The sequence below is a fragment of the Saccostrea echinata genome, unplaced genomic scaffold, assembly GCF_033153115.1.
Source record: "Saccostrea echinata isolate AGI-Se365-2 ecotype Australia unplaced genomic scaffold, CSIRO_AGI_Sech_v1 ptg000027l, whole genome shotgun sequence".
In the NCBI taxonomy this organism is placed as follows: Eukaryota; Metazoa; Mollusca; class Bivalvia; order Ostreida; family Ostreidae; genus Saccostrea; species Saccostrea echinata.
This window is the reverse complement of record NW_026889776.1, coordinates 13,393,245-13,411,184: the sequence shown is the minus strand read 5'-3', so window position 1 is coordinate 13,411,184 and position 17,940 is coordinate 13,393,245. Positions and strand designations below refer to the sequence as shown.

The 17,940-nt window shown below is 33.6% G+C and overlaps 1 protein-coding gene across 1 annotated transcript in view; it reads right to left on the bottom strand.

The window, feature by feature from the left end:
- LOC133193273 (uncharacterized) overlaps nucleotides 1–17,940 on the bottom strand; it is a 90,195-nt gene that overhangs the window by 51,667 nt on the left and 20,588 nt on the right. The gene's annotated exons all lie outside the window — the stretch shown is intronic.

The following is a 17,940-nucleotide window of genomic DNA, read 5'->3' as shown; positions in this document are numbered from 1 at the left end:
CTTTATGATAAACGCGATGACTTTAACTTTTCAATCGCCAACTTCCCTTACTTATGCAGCAATATACCCTTATCATCTGCATACGGGGTTTATATCTCTCAGTTGATTTGATACGTTAGAGCATGCTCTACGTATGAAGAATTTCTAAAACGAGGTAAGTTATTAACAAACAAGTTGATGAAACAAGAATATCAGCAGTCTCGTTTAAAGTCATCATTTCGTAAGTTCTATGGTCAATGACCTTGTCAGCAAATACAATTTATCATTGAGTCAAATGCTGACTGATGTTTTTCATACTAACTGTTAGGCCATTATTTACACACTGAATTGTCGACGTATTTTTCCGTTATTTCCCGATCACGACAAGGAGCACACGGCGGGTGTGACCGGTCGGCAGGGGATGCTCACTCCTCCATGGCACCTGATCCCACCTCTGATGTTTGGAGGTCTGTGTTTGCTCTGCTCCTATTTTGTAATGTTTAATGGCCTTTTGAGCTTGAATACTGTTCGGTATCTCCATATATTTCATTTTATTCCTCGATTGGTACATTCCAGAAAGGCTTAGGTCCTTTCTCGATAGTAGTATAATTCATGTTTATTTTATCAAAGTATTTTTTCCTCTCCCCTTTAATTGTTTTAGAAATTTTGATTACCTATTTCTTGCCTAACTTTAAATTGATAGATTTCAAAGACTCGTAATTGTAAAAACGTGATTAAAGTCAATGCATTGGTCAGTCGATAACAAGGAAAAATTATATTTCGATTAGTGTTTTACTAAGTAATAACTACCAGTAGCTGCATTCGAATTACACATTGAATGACTGACCAATCTAACAACTCAAAAAAGAATCTTCATAGTTTGTTTTTAGAATGACAGAAAAATTATATATATATATCACTTACATATTGCAGTTACTCCACATACAAAACCAAAAACCAGGTAAAAATACAACAGAAAACTCCTCATTTTAGAACCGTCTAATTGGAGTGCCGAAGAAAATATAAATAAATAAAAGAGTGTTACAAAAAACTTCAATAGAGAGCAACCAGGAAGATGCATATCAAATGTCCATCCAGCGTATTAAATTGCTGACACTAGGTAAGTAATTTCGTTTTGATAAATAACTTCACCATAACTGTAAACTAATATGCAATTTTATGGCCGAATTAAAACCAACTCATATTTAGAGATATATCCATGTAAAGGTTAGGCCAAGTAAATGATGATAATGTTAGACTGATAAATATTTGTGTTTGTTTTGTTTGTTTTAGTTTTTGTTACGAGAAAGTGGCACAATAAAAACAATATGTATAACATGTATAAATGTAGTTTTCAACAGATGAGAAGGGTGTAGGATTTTAATATATATTTGTATGCTACATACACGTAGTTACGTAAATAACCCACTAATGGGATATCTTTCTTTTCACCATCTGTTTTTGTTTCAATATTTTTGTTCAGTTGATTGGATACGAAAAGCATGCTCTACGTATGAATCGAACGATTTCTAAAACGAGATAAGCTATTGACAAATAAGGTGATGAAATAAGAATATCAAAATTCTCCTTTAAAGTTAACAGTTCGCATAATCTATAGTTCATATGGTGGCCCTGTCAGCAAATAGAATGTATCATTAAGACTAATGTTGACTGGCGTTTTTCATTCATATTGTTAAGCGATTATTTTCACACTGGATTATCTACGGATTTTCCCGTTCGCCCGATCATGGCAAGGAGCACACGGCGCGTGTGACCGGTCGACTAGGGATGCTTACTCCTCCATGGCACCTGATCCCACCTCTGATGTTTCTGGAGGTCAGTCTTTGCTCTGCTGCCGATTTGTATTGTTTCAATAGACTTTTGTGCTTGATTACTGTTCGTTATCTCCATATTTCATGACAGTATATTTTATATTAAAAATCAAACAATCTATGAAAATGATGGAAATCGATTCCCTATATATAGTGAAGTGTAGTAAAATATGTATTATCACTGATCTAATTTCAATACGAGGGCGCTTAAACAAAATTTAAAAAATGCAGTAAGGTTCATATAATGTCTAACCAGTTTTGTCGGAAGTGAGAGATCTCTTAAGGACAAATCCAGGTGTCGGCGGTGAGGCCTTTGTTATCGCCAATGGAATTGAAATGGTAAACGAGATTTAGTAAATAATGGAAAAAACAATGCTTAAATAAGTTGATAATTCTTCTTGTATCATGAAATTAATCTGTCAGATGTTGTTTTAGGTACTGACAATGGTGCACTGAAGAAAAAATGCAACATTAGAGAGGGTTCTGAAATACCCATTATTTATGGACTGAGAAATATGTATCGTTAGGAAAGTGTCTATCTAAATCAACTTTGACTCTGAAGTATCACTTGGTATTAAAATACTCACCCGAGAAGGCCAATACGGGTACCTCACTTTAGATTTAACTATACATTGTAGATAAGGACCAACTAACAACTAAACTATGAAGAACCGAGATGACATAAGATTTTCCAACGTCAGTTTTTGTCTTTTATGTAGTAATGTCCTATCAACTACAAATGGTGTTTACTTCGACACTAAAAAAACGAGTACGCTCAGTTTTTAAACCGAGGCAGACTATTGACAAATACGTTGATGTTAAGAGATTTCAACAATTTTGTGTAAAGTCAACATTTAGTTAATTCTATGGTCGTTATAATAACCTTGTAATTTTGACTGACAAATTTTAAACCGATTGTTAGATTTTGGTTTAAATACTAAGTTTGACCACGAATTATTCCATCTACCTGATCAATACATTGAGGTCACAGTGGTTTTGACCGGTCAACAGGAGATATTTACTCCTTATAGACATCTGATCCCTATTCTGGAATTTCCAGGGATTTGTGTATTATGCCCTATTCACAGATTGTTTGTAGTTTTTTGGAGATCGGTAGTTATCTTGACCTTTTCGTACTCCTGATGTGAACTTCTATATATACATGCATATACCAAATATAAAAGACCTCTCGTACAGTTATAAAATTGTTGAGGACATTGAAGAACTTATATCCCATAAAAATGTAAATATTGGGTTTATCTTAAGATTACATCCATTTATCCCAAAGAAAGAAAATACCATACGAGAACAACGATTGTGAATAGAAATTATGTTCCCTCTAAATGTATTCCAACCCCTAAAAAGGACCTCATTTTAATTTTTTTATGATCCATCTGGTAAAAAATAATCTAATATCAATTTAATCCATTTTAGAGGAGAAAAAAAATCACATGTACCAATAAAAAATCAAAACAAGATGTGTTTGTGAAACACTATGCCCCCGTATGGTAGCTTATGTCGAAGGTTAAAGTTTCTCAAATGCAAGTCAAAATCCAGGCCAAAAGATAAAAAATGTTGATCCCCAAAGAAAGATCTTGTCTCGAGGAAAACACCTGTGAAATTTGAAAGACCTAGATACAACTGTTCAAAAGTTATGGTGAAGGTTAAAGTTTTTTAAATAAAAGTCAAACGTCAAGGTCAAGGTCAAAGTGGTTGGTATCCAAAGGAAGATCTCGTCACAAGGATTACATATGTGAAGTATGAAAGCCCTAACACCAACCATTCAAAAGTTATGGCCAAGGTTAAAGTTTTTCAAAAGTAGGTCAAACTCCTAGGTCAAGGTCAAAGGGTCAAAGTGGTTGGTATCCAAAGGAAGGTCTTGTCACAAGGATTACATATGTGAAGTATGAAATCTTTAGCATCAACCATTCAAAAGTTATGGCTAAGGTTAAAGTTTTTCAAAAGTAGGTCAAACTCCTAGGTCAAGGTCAAAAGGTCAAAGTCGTTGGTATTCAAAGGAAGGTCTTGTCACAAGGATTACATATGTGAAGTATGAAAGCCCTAGCTCCAACCATTCAAAAGTTATGGCCAAGGTTAAAGTTTTTCAAAAGTAGGTCAAACTCCTAGGTCAAGGTCAAAAGGGTCAAAGTGGTTGATATCCAGAGGAAGGTCTTGTCACAAGGAATACACATGTGAAGATTGAAACCCTAAGCACCAACTGTTCAAAAGTTATGGCCAAGGTTAAAATTTTTCAAAAGTAGGTCAAAGTCCAAGGTCAAGGTCAAAAGGTCAAAGTGGTTGGTTTCCAAAAAAAGGCCTTGTCACAAAGAATACACATGTGAAGTTTGAAACCCCAAGCTCCAACTGTTCAGAAGTTATGGCCAAGGTTTAAGTCTCATAAAATTTTGCAAAAGTGGGTCAAACTCCAAGGTCAAGGTCAAAAGGTCAAATATGATGGTACCCAAAGAAAGGTCTTGTCACAAGGAATACACATGTGAAATATGAAAGTCATAGCTCCAACCAATCAAAAGTTATGGGCAAGGTTAAAGTTGACAACAGACAGACAGACAAACAAACAGACAGACAGGACAAAAACAATATACCCCCGGGATCTTTCGATCCGGGGGCATAAATATTCCCTGAGCAGTAATTAATCAATGAACATTGGTGAAATTTTGACGTTTTTACGTCGCACGTTAAATCGTTAATACTCCTCAGCTAGGCGGGATCCAATTATGTCTCGTTTGCATTCGTTGGCATTCGAAATTACGGAGCATACGGAATTAAATCGTTTTGCAGGTAAATGAAATTTTCATTAAAGTTGTTTCAAATATGGCAACCAGACCAACATTTCTATTTGCAGCAGTATTAAAGTTATAGCAATATACCTTTATTGATTGAGTTCTCTTACAGAGTGCACTTTACAAGACCCTCGAACCAAAGTTTTGCCCTCGGCCTAACGGTAAAAAGAAAAAAAATGTTTGTTTATTAGGTCCAATATAACACATGCTGCCCTTGAACCCAATCAATTACATAAAATGTCGATCCAATTGAACTTGTAAACAAACTTTAATTAACAAAAATATATAAAATCAATATTGTTTGAGGATGTCAATTCGTTGAATAGTCTGTATTCTCATGAAAAAAGAAATTTAAAAAAAAGCAAAATAAAAGAATTTCAGCAAACAGACATCTCGTTTTGCAACGCTTGAAAAGCACTAAACACAAAATATCAATGTTCAGGATATTGATATGGGACCTTCGGCAATTGAAAAGACTGCCAAAAAATCGTATTACTCTATTTTACGATTATGCATACAGACCAAGAATAATATTATTCTTGGTCTGTATGCATAATCGTAAAAATATGACTTGGTACATATATTTATAAGGGTCAATGGAAAAAGAAAATATACCGCATCTTTATAAAACACTGTCCAAGCTCTGCGAGTAGATCTCGTTGTTCCTTTCATCAGGTAAGATTTTATTTTGCATTTAGTAGAATGAAAATGGGCTACATGTACAAGGGATCCTTGGCCTTGCGGAAAGGAACTTACTTAATCCATTATCTTCACACTGTGGTGTCTACTGATTCTTCCAGCTCATGACAATGAGTACACGGCGGGTGTGACTGGTCGACAGGGATGCTTACTCCTCTATGGCACTGATCCCATCTCTGATGTTTTTGGAAGTCCAAATTTGTATTCTTTCAATGGACTTTTGAGCTTGATAACTCTTTGTTATCTTCATATTTTCATTCGATGAAACTGAATCGGTTCTGTTAATTTGAATCTACAGAATATACTTAGATTCAAATTTGTGGTGAAGCGTTTAAGAAATAAAATATGTATGACCTACAAATCGCTGTTACATGATAACACACAAAACTGAGATTATTCACCAATAATTCATCGTTTAAAATTACTTTCTATAGGTTTTTTTTTTTGGGGGGGGGGGGGGGGGTATCACTCCGGGTCTTTCCTTGGACATGTTGAACGCCTGTTTCTTGGGCATTTCCTTGTATATATATTCTTAGATACAAATTTGTAGTGAAGCGTTTAAGAAATAAAATACGTCTGACCTACAAATGGCTGTTAAATGATAACACACAAGCCCGAGAAGTCGTAAAAATGGTGTACAAATTCTTCAGTTTAGAATTAACTAAAGCGCAGAGGAGAATATTAAAATAAAAACAAAATAGTTTTCTAATTATAGAGCGGAACAACCAGGAAGATTTGTATCAAATATCCGTGCATGACATTTAAATTGTAAATAAAATAAAGAAGGACATTCTTTTGCTTAAAAACCCAACTAACAAACAAACTTTATGCTGAAATGTAAACCAATATGCAGTAAGTAGCAAATATGGATGAGTGCTTGAGAACACATGTATCTTCAGTAAAAATCTTCACGAAGATCAGGCCAAGTTTATAATGATTATTGTAAAAAAAAAACTACAGGTATGAGGCTTTCTAAGATTTCAATAAACAATGTTGGATGTTCCCTCAAATGCAATTTTTATGTAATTCATCAAAATCATTTGGAACATTATATTTTGATATAAACACTTTTTGACCAACTAGAATAATGACCTGCTTTAATTGATCTTAAAGGGCCAAATGCCCCATTACCTGACGGACTGATGAAAAGTGTAGACCCTATGGAAATAAAAGTATGAATTTTTTTTTCAAAAAAAAAAGGGTTAATATAAGTTGTAACAACTTCCAGTCCTGTGTGTATACTATTTAATTACTATGAAGTAAGATTTTAAACTTAAACATTTTTTTTTTCTTAATAGATGTTTTAATTTATCTTAGAGATTAGATTGCTCGATAATATTGCTGCACTGAAGAAAAAAGATCCCATGGAAATAAAAGTGTTACAAAAGATTTTTCTTAATAGATGTGTAATTTTTTTGGTCCCCCGCTTTCGCGAAATGGAGGGGACATTAGATATCATACATGTACATCTGTCATTCTGTCCGTCAGTCTGTCACAAAAAATTTAACCTTTGTTATACTTTTTAAATGAGAAAAGATAGTGCTTCTGTAAATCACATGTACATTACCTGTAGCAAGACTGTTCCAAATATACTAAGACTATTAACCCCGTGACCTTGACGTTTGACCTACTTTTCAAAAATTGCATTTTTTACTACATAACTCCTTGTTATTTATAAAGATTATGGCGGCAAATGCTGTAATTTACTTGAAGAAATGTAAACCAAAAATATGAACATCATTTTAATATAACACGGAATTTACATACTATTCATATATCCAAATGAACTTGGCCAAAATTACTTCTACAGTAGCACTTTTATTATGCATGAATGTGGCAAGATGAAATGTATACATCCATTTGTGAATTATGATGATCAAAACGTATCTTGAACAACATGCCAAATGTCTGTGGTTTTAGTCATATGTATTTTTATGTATGACATACTAAATTAAAGTCCAAGCAAGCTATGTATAATGTATTGTCTTTTTACTTTAAAAGATACTACTATCATAAAATATATTATGTATAAGACAGCAAGAAGTCAGCCGGATATCTAACAGAAAGTAAACTATGCTATTTAGACCCTAATTAAAAATTTCCTAGATACTCATCTAAATTATATGAAAAATTGTGGCAAATTGATGTTTCACTGTACAGATAATAATGTTGCTCTCATCAATAGATGCAGCTTTATCTAAATGCCCATCAGCGTCATTGTAGAGTTCAATTTAAAGTATACATCCCTTACCATGCACCCTCATCAATTTTTCACAATGGCCCTTCCTTAAATCTAAAAAAAAACCCGTAAATCCTCAGCCATCAAAATCAAACTGACATTCCTGATATTGAAAAAGAAAGTTGAAGATTGATCCCGATCAGAAACAAAATGTAGAAATGTTGAATTTCAAGATAAAACAGTAAATTAAAAACAATCGATGGGGAAAAGAATCAGACTGGGAGGGTATGAGAATCTTGTAATTTTTATTACTTATGACCACACATGACGCAATCTATATTAATACCTAACTGAAAAAGGTCACCGAGTACCTTATATTTGGATAGTCCGAAATATCTGACTTTTTCCAGGCTTTTTTCACGATTTTGATATTTTACGTGCCAGGAAAACGTCAGAACCGGCGCCATTGCGAAAACTGGAAATTTCCACGTCTCCAATCGGAGCTGATTTTCGATACTTGCGAACTGAATTAAATGTCGAACTTACTATTTATCAGTACCACAATGCTTCTAGTACTCACCAATATCGAGGAAAAGAAAATATCACTCCACATTTCGATTTGGTCTTGCAAGATTTTAAAATGCACGAAATGAAAAGAAAACTCGACCGTCTGATAAACTGTTTTCACCAGATTGTACATTTCATAAACAAACCCATATAAACGATTTTGGTGAGTACTAAAGGCATTGTACTATTGATAAGTTGTGAATACAGCATTTAATTCGGTTCGCAAGTATCAAAAACCAACCCGAGAATGCCGCCTCCGGTTGGAGGCGGCGAATTTCTAGTTTCTGTAATGGCGCCGGTTCTGACGTTTTCCTGGCACATAAAATATAAAAATCGTGAAAAAAGCCTGGAAAACGTTAGATATTTCGGACTTATATTTGGAAAGCATAATAGATTATTTACCATTAATTCATCTTTCCAAATTACTTTCTATAAGTACTTTGTTTCTTTTTTTTACGGGGTGGGGTGGATTCTAATACTCCGGGTCCTTATTTGAACATGTTGAACACCTGTTTCTTGGGCATTTCCTTGAACTCTAGTCCTTTGAGTCTTTTTGGCAATTCAGTTCCTTGGTTAAATAAGATGTATGATATGCTAACATATCTTGCCACACAAATGTTGAGTACCGAGATATGTGAACTGAGTAAACATCTAACTTTAATTAGACTGACATCAGAGAAAAATAAATACCTTATTCTTGATTGATTTTGCATAAAAATCTTTTTTATAATAATTATAAACATAAAAAAATAACTACAGCGAAATCAATTTAAGAGCTATACAGTTTACTTACTCAAGGTATTTTAGGTTCTCTCAGACCAGATACATTGTATTGTATTCAATCTAGGGCAGACAAGTTCTGGCAGCATAGAGTTTTTGTAAAAACTATACAATTTGGGAACCATAACATTCTTCCAAAGGACTTCATCCCTACAGATCCCCTCAATGTATATTTCATATGGATTGGTTCTTCTGACCACAAAATCTACCCAATGAACATTACAGATATTCAACATATTCTGGCACTGAAAAAAGATTTTTCACTCTTTTTGAGTCTGAGGTCTCCTTCAAATACCTGCAGGCAAAAACATCCTCTCTTTGCATCCTCTTGAAACGAGAACTGTTATTTTGTAGATTTTTTTACCTCAATTAACCCATACTACCTTTCTTCTTTTACAAAACCATCGTCTATGATGTGACCTGAAGGATGAACTGTAACAGTCAAGCCCGATTCTTCCTTCTTGCAGATGTACTCCTTAGTAGAAGACTTTTCCACCCAAAGTTGGATAGATAACTCTTTTCACCAATGGGGAATCTGGTCCAGTAGTGTTTCTGCCCAAGAAAAAAAGAAAAAAAAAGGGGGGTCATCAGACCTTTTTATTGAGGGACACAAGCATATAGTATCTATGTTGACTATAGTAATCTATATATAGATATCCTACGGCCATACTTTCTTTTCTGGTTCCTTTTGGATTCTCTCTTTGACTGTTTCAGCGCATTATTTTTTAGGCAGAAACCAAGCTGCAAAACGGTCTCTTTCTTGTTGATTATACGTTTTACTAGAAACCAAAAAAAAAAAAAAAAAAAAGAAAAAAGAAAAAAAAAGAGAAAAAAAACTGTATCTCAACACCTCTTCGTCTTAGCCTGAGCTGTTTTTTCATGATTTCTTTAAAATTAGTATATAAATTTGCAGTTTGTATTCTTTTTTCTTATTCAAGTTGATTTTTGTGTCATATTCAGACTTAAGACAATTGTATTATATTTTGTTTTATTAAAAAAAAATATTTTATTGATACATTTTTCAAAAATTTATTGAACCTTTTAAGGTAAAGCAAGGTTGTTCTGATGCCTCGAACAGTTTTTATCAAGTAATTTCAGTAATTCTTTGATAACTTTTCCTTCTCTCTAGCCCATAATATAATGTCCTGTCTAGACTCAAGTATGGGATAGGATGTAAAAGGTTCTTCTTCAACTCAGAAAACACTGTGTACATGTATACACATCTCAAATTATTTTATTACATATTATTATTTTCACCATCGGTAGTAATGAAGGTAATGCTTTAAACGGAAGTGGCTTACTGATTTAAAGATACTTGGTTTGTATGAAAGAATTTAAAAGAAAATTTGACATTGAAAATCATTTAGTTTTCACTTTTGAGATATATTTAATAGGAAACAAATGGAATTGTTTGACTTTTGCCATCGTTGCAATCTACGTGTTTTGTGTGTCCAATCTGTTTCCATGGCAGTACACTACAAAATTCGCTCGTTCTCGCGAATGAATATAAAGTGACGCAAGGTTTTTGCTGACTAGTGCAACCACCATGTGGAAAATTTTACACTATATGTACGTTTACATGGACGCGCACATAATGAAATTATGCTTGCTATGTCTGGGAGATGCATTGATTAAAAGCACTTTAAAATAAAATTTTCAGTTTTACTGTTAATCCTTGATGAAAATGAGCAATAAACAATATAGTTCATAGCTTGTATAAATAGATTTTATGTGCTTTATGGTAAATTCTTTATAATGAGAGAAGGTAGAACTCTAATGTTTCACTGATATACATGTATTGTAACCATGCCTTTCAAAGATAATTACCATTTTTTACCTCATCCTCGATCTTCAAATTTGACTCACTCATCAAATCTTTTCTCTTTTACCCTTTGCTGCAGCTTTATCATTTCCTCTGACTCGACCTTTCTCAATATATGAGGATTTTTAGTTTCATGTCTGAGCTTGAAGTATGACCTACTTTTCAAATTTTCCAACCTTTGCAGAAACTTTTGCTCTGTACGAGACAGGGGCTTTCATACTTCTTACATGAGCATTACTTTTGACAAGACATTTCGGAATGTGCAATTAGTATTAACTTTATAATCTAAACCTGTTGGGACTTCAAAACCTTTAATATAGGGCGAAACTTTTGTACCATATTATTTTTCTTCCGATGTAATGTCTAATGTCATTTTATATGGAAATACGTTGTAAAGAGAGAATTAAAGGACACGAGTTAAAAATGAAATTACAAACGTTGAACAAATACGCAACCTAACTTAGGTACTGGAAGATGCATTATGCGTTGTCACCCCATCAGACAAAAAAAAAAGAGATGCATTAAATAATACATGTATGCTGTTCCTTTTTTCACAAATACTGAAGTCTACTACTGGTTACAGTAAGTCGACCGCGTGGCGCAGTGGTAGAGCGTCTGCTCTAGAGTCGGGGAGTAAGGAGTTGATAATTACGTCACGGGTTCGAATCCCACTGTGGGACGTGAAGACCTGTCCTTCGGATGAGACCGTAGAAACCGAGGTTCCGTATCACTGCATGCTCAATGGCCCTAAGTGCCGAGCATAGTCAAAATTTGCAGCTCTCCACCGGCAAGTGGTGACGTCTCCATATGAGTGAAAAAATCTCAAGAAGGACGTTAAACAACAAACACTATACACCCAAAACTTTGTTTGCAGAGCAAACAAACTGGTCACAGTGAGATAGCGATAAATGATAATATTTTCCTTAAAAGAAATAATATTGATTTATCTAATTCGTATGATACGAAAATGCAATACAACTTTATATTTGTTATTTTTTTAAAAAAAGAAGTCATAATCGTCTAATGAAAACGACGATCCAAAATAGACATTGGGCTTGAAAATTGACGAAACAATTGTAAAAATTTCGAAAATTATTTGGGAATCGTAACAGAACCTTTTCAATGAATAGGTAATTAATTCCTGAAAAGAATAATGCCATGGCAGACATTTTGCATATCTCCTTGCATGTTACATTGTAGATTGAATTTTTAATTTATTCTTAAGGAAATAACGCGTTTTTTTTCTTGTAAGAATGATTGAAAATCTATTAAAGACATTTTAATCACGTGCATACCTTGATTGGAATCTTTTTATCATTCATGGTGCTTAAAATAACACAAAAAGTGTATGTTTGACCTATTGTTGCAGTGTAATGCAACAATAATTCATACATGACTAGCAGTACATAAGACATACCGAAGGTGATCGATTTTAGAAAGCACTGCACATTTACAATTCGTTTTGAATCTTATATACTACTATTCAATATTTTCCATACTTACAAAGTGAACTGGAAATAAAAGCACCATGGAGTCTCCCACATCTGTTTCATACTTGGATAATTTACTGACGATAGACATTGTCAGCTAAAAGCTAAACTATACGACAAGCCGGGTGACTAGCTTTTTTATCGTCAAATTTCCGTTTTTTACATCTGCGAAGTAATCACCAGCATCTGGTTTTTATGCCTCCCATGTAATTCGGTACTCAAGAGCTTGTCCTGATCTAAGTAGGATCAATTTTAGTTCGGGTCAATCTACTGATAAATTAACTATGTATTACTGAGTTTTCAACTTCCTCCATTAAAGTCCACTGCAAATTCTATAACCTTTTTTGCAAATAAGTTACTGTTGAGTCGTATCTTGTCTGAAATGTTTGCCACCAATTGATAGGAAATTGTCTTTATTCGATTTTGACTAAAATTTCTCCATTTACCTGATCAATAGTCGTCCGCTTGGTGCAGTGGTTAGAGCGTTCGCTCTAGAGTCGCGGAGTAAGGAGTTGATCCTTACGTCGCGGGTTCGAATCCCACTGTGGGAGGTGGAGACCGGTCCTTCGATAAGACCGTATAAACCGCCCCTCACTGCTCAATGGCCCTGAGTGCCGAGTATAGGTCAAAATTTGCAGCCCTCCACCGGCAAGTGGTGGTGTCTCCATACGAGTGAAAAATTCTCGAGAGGGACGTTAAACAACAAACAAAACAAACCTGAACAATTCGGAGGGCTCAGGGCGGGTGTGACCAATCGACAGGGGATCCATACCGGTCCCTCCTGTAGTGTTTCTAGGGAGTCCGTGCTTTTGCCCTGTTCACGATTCATATTCTTTACCTTTTATGAGATTGGTCACTTCTCTTTCTCTTCACCTTTAACATGTAGAAACTTTAAACCTCGCATAATTAGACTTCGTTATGTGAAATATTGACGTCTAAATCATTGTTCTCCATTTACTTTCCAGGTATCGAAATATAAACGTACTCTTAACCTCTGACTTCAGGTAAAAAAACTAAGTATCCATAATTTGATGCATAGATCGGTATGCATGATTGTATATATTTAGTCCCCTACCGGTGAAACCGGAGGGGACTATAGGTTTCCTCTGAGTCTGTCCGTCCGTCTGTCCCTCTGTCTGTCTGTCTGTCCCTCTGTCTGTCTGTCAGTCTGTCCCACTTGGTTTTCCGCACTTTTCTTCTAAACGCTTGCAGATATTGATCTGATTTTTGGTATATGAGTGTATCTTGATGAGTTACAGATCAAGTTTGCATTTCATTCTGCTTCATTGATTTTTGACGGAATTTATGGCATTTTCAATTTTTAATGGGAACCAGATTACACTTGCCGGTAGGGGACTAGTATTGCTAATGCAATACTCTCAGAATGCTTGTTTTTATTGCAAACAATGAAAAAAATTAAATTTCTTAAATATGAAGACAATAAACATATTTTATTAGGTTAATTTTTCTTTTTTTTAATGTTCCCACTTTAATCTTATTTTTAGTCCCCTACCCGTGAAACTGGAGGGGACTATAGGTTTCCTCTGAGTCTGTCCGTCCGTCTGTCTGTCTGTCCCTCTGTCTTTCTGTCAGTCTGTCCCACTTGGTTTTCCGCACTTTTTTCCTAAACGCTTGCGGATATTGAGCTGATTTTTGGTATGTGAGTTTATTTTGATGAGTTACAGATCAAGTTTGCATTTCGTTCCGCTTCATTGATTTTTGACGGAATTATGGCATTTTCAATTCTTAACGGGAACCAGATTACACTTGCCGGTAGGGGACTAGTATTGCTAATGCAATACTCTCAGAATGCTTGTTAAAATTATTTTTTAAGACAATACTTAGATATCATTAATAACAAATAAACTTAATGTTGTTAAAATTATTTATTTTACTTTTGCAAACACCTACTATTCGTTTTCATGATTTTTGAAAAAAAAGAAAGAGTTGTGCATGTAGCAAGTGATTGAGTGTTCTTTCGCTTTCTGTTTTGTTTTTACCTTATGGCGTAAAACACGAAGTGTCATCGTTATACAAGTACATTTTGTTTTCTATTTAAGACCTCACCTTTGACAAGATTGGGAGGTTTAGTATCATTGTATTTTTTTTAACATTGTACTTTTGGTGTATGATTTGCAGTTTATTGCAGTGGAGGTCTTCATTACGACGGATTTCCAAGTTATCAATCTCCACGAGGAAGCTATATGTTGGCAGGTGACATTATTTTCATATCAATCAATCTCTAATTATGGAACGGATTAATACAAAACTGTCGGAAAAGTTTGGAGTGCATCAGCCATGCACATTTTTTTTCAGGATTTTATTTACCAAAAAATTCTTTCACATATAAAATCAGATCTTCAGCATAATGTCAGATTTTTTGAAGGTTTTATAACTAAATCAGATAATGTTCGTAGCTAGTGTATTTAGAATTAGTGAAACAATAGTTACTTTAAGTTGAAAAATCAATTTTCTTTAAGATATTCATGAATATAATAAAATGATATTTGGCTGGGAAAGAAATATGTTTGCAGTACTGCTCATTTAAATGTGTGAATGACATATTACCAATTATATTGTCAATAATGAAACAGTGAAACAATATATTACGGCAATTAGCTAGATAGTCAATACATCAATTAAATGAAAATTGTATATAAGACATAATTCCTCTTCAGTATAAACTCTTGTAAAATTTTAAGATTAAATTGATATTTTGAAAAAGAGGGAGAGGGATTCACGATTATGTTTTGATATCGTGAAAAAAAGGGGGGGGGGTCACGAACTATTTTTTCTTGTAATAATATGCCACAAACTGCCAGTTACAAAAGTGAATCTGGCACTTCTGGCTATTTATGAATCCTTTTAATGCCTGCCAAAATCTACTGAGATGTGAGACCCATATGAGTCTAATTCCCAAAGTAATGGCGAGCTCCTTATTCCGCAAAATGTCACGTATTTGATCTTGGGATACTCATATACATGCAATCATGGTGGTACACTGTATATAGAAATTTAAACCTCTTTACATATCTTATTATATCATTTGTTTTACAATGGAAACATTGATTGGACCTTAAAATTGATTCTGCGCCTGAATTGATTGCGATTAAACCAGTTCCCAACTATGAAGTACGAAGGAATAAATATTTTTGCATGTTTAAATGTATTTTTTATTACTAGCAACTGAAAAGAATTTTTTTTTGTAAAAAGGTTCTGGAAGTTACACTACTTATTGATTGGATGAAATGTAATGTTTGAAATGCTCGATTTAATTCAGAACTCTACTCTTAAGAAATAATTAGTCCTTGTATGGCAATATAGAAATCAAATTAAATCCAAAAAAATCTTCATGTTATTTTTTTTTAATAACTAATACCATTAATACTCAAATTTTTGTACTTTACATTTCAAATTCTTGGCATTACAGACTTATTGTAAATCAATATTTGACTGTATATTAAACAGGATTTTAGGAATTTCTTGCATTGGGATTGGATTTCAAATATGATGAATTGACGGAAAAATCAATCACAGATTTTTAGCAATTCTTTTTATTCCAATTAACTTTGATATTTTTCTCAAACAATTAATAAATTTCACAAAATGAAGGGGAAAAAAAGATAAATTTAAAAAAATAATTTTAGTGGACATGCTACACGAGGCAAACTTACAGACATAGTATATGGTAAAGGTAAATTTAAAGTGATATTATTAATGATATATTTGGAGATGTAAGTACTGGATTTTGCAGACATTAACATATTTTGTTACATGTAATATATCTTTAAAATTATTTCCTATCTGAATCTATACTAAACAAAAGGCCCATGGGCAACAGCGCTCACCTGAGTCAATATGGCCCTGCTGTTCTTCATCAGCAGATTTCTTCTCCTATATATTCATATGTAAAGCTTTGCTCGCCTGATCATTCCACGCTCTACCCCAGGTGTTATGTTTTGAACAAAAGTGAATATATACTTTCTGAGGATGCTTACATATTTATATGACTAATCATGGCTTGCTGTTCTTGAAAACAGTTTTTTAAAAGATGTCTGCCACCCTACCCTGGGATGGGGAGGGGGTGTCATGATTTTGACTAATTGTTGTTCTTGAAAAGATTTTTAAAGATGTTCCCTATATATTCCAATGAAATACTTTGATCTCCAATTGTGGCCAAACCCTACCACGAGGGGTCATGATTTAAACAAAATTGAATCTACTGTACCTGAGGATGCTTCCATATGAATATGACTAAGTGTGGCTTTGTTGTTCTTGAAATTTTTTTAAAGCTGTTTCCAATATATATTCCTTTGTAAAATTTCGATACCCCATTGTTGCTCCATCCTATCCCCATGGGAGTCATTATCTGAACAAACTGGAATTTACACTACCTGAAGATGATTCCATATCAATATAACTAATCGCGGCCTTGTTCTTCTTGAAGAGAAGAATTTTAAAGATTTTTTCCATATATTCCAATTTATAGCATTGATCCCCAATTGTGCCCCCCCGGGAGGGGTGGGTGGGGGTAGACTTGTAAATGGTCAGGTAGACTTGTAAATGTTCAGGTGACAGTTAAGGCCCTTGGGCTTCTTGTTTATTTGATTTTTGTTCATGTGCATTAAGAAATATGTATTGTAATATAACAATGTACTGATAAATGGATATCAAGGTCTCAATTAACTTAACAGATTAAAAAAATGCCTTTAGACAAAATTTTGAGTAATGTTAATGTATCTTCCCAAATTTTCTATGGTTTAGATATAAAAATTACTTTCATTTCCATCGAAATACAAATTGATAAGTTTAAGAAAGACTTAATTTTTTCAAAATATTAAAATAGTAGTTACACAATTAAGATAAGCTTTGGTTGACACAAGCCATTGCTTTGGATAGCAATGCATTTATTTTTCTTTTGATTATCTTTTTCAAACAATACCCATGTTGTATGGATACAATATAAAGGTATATTTGTAAAAGTACTTGGAATTTGAACAGAAGAATAATTCTTTAAAGAGTAAGCTTTATACTGTCTAAAAAATGAGATAGATTGAGATAAAAAATATTCTATTCACTTTTTTAGGAAAAAATAATGTTGTCAGAAGGAAGCAAACCAAATGCGTAAGTAGTTAAGGCGATAGTGCATTAATTTCAAACAAACGTTTGTGTAATAATTTATAAATCACAGTTGAATATTTAACCGGCTATTGAAATATAGAACATAAATAAAATCTGACCGATATGAAAATGTTTATAGGTCTTTCACACTATTATTTGATTTTTGTTAACATTTATTCTTTTATAACCTACTGATTCAATCTTCGACATTTCACAGTCGTGCATGTTTGTGTAATTTATTTTGTTGATCATAGAAGATGGCCTGGTTTCTACTGTGACATTTTCTACACTTCCACATAATATAGATATGAAGTGTTTATAGCACCTCCTTATCCTCTTTACATATGCATAATTAGAGTTATTTTAATACAAATTCAAAGAAATGGTTGGAATTCGTCCAAGATAAAATCATCATTGATGATGAGTTTTGCATTTTCCGTCCTTCTGTACGTCTGTCTCTATTTTACACTTTCGTTTTTAAATGAATTTCCATATCACAACTTCCTAAAGAAAAAAAAGACCCCTATTGATTTTGGGGTCAAAAGGTCAAGGTTATCATTCATATATTACGTCTGTGTGTAACACTTTCCTCTCTTTAAGATTTTGCAATAAAATTTTAAATCACAGCTACATATGGCTTAAGAAGACCTCTATTAATTTTAAAGTCATA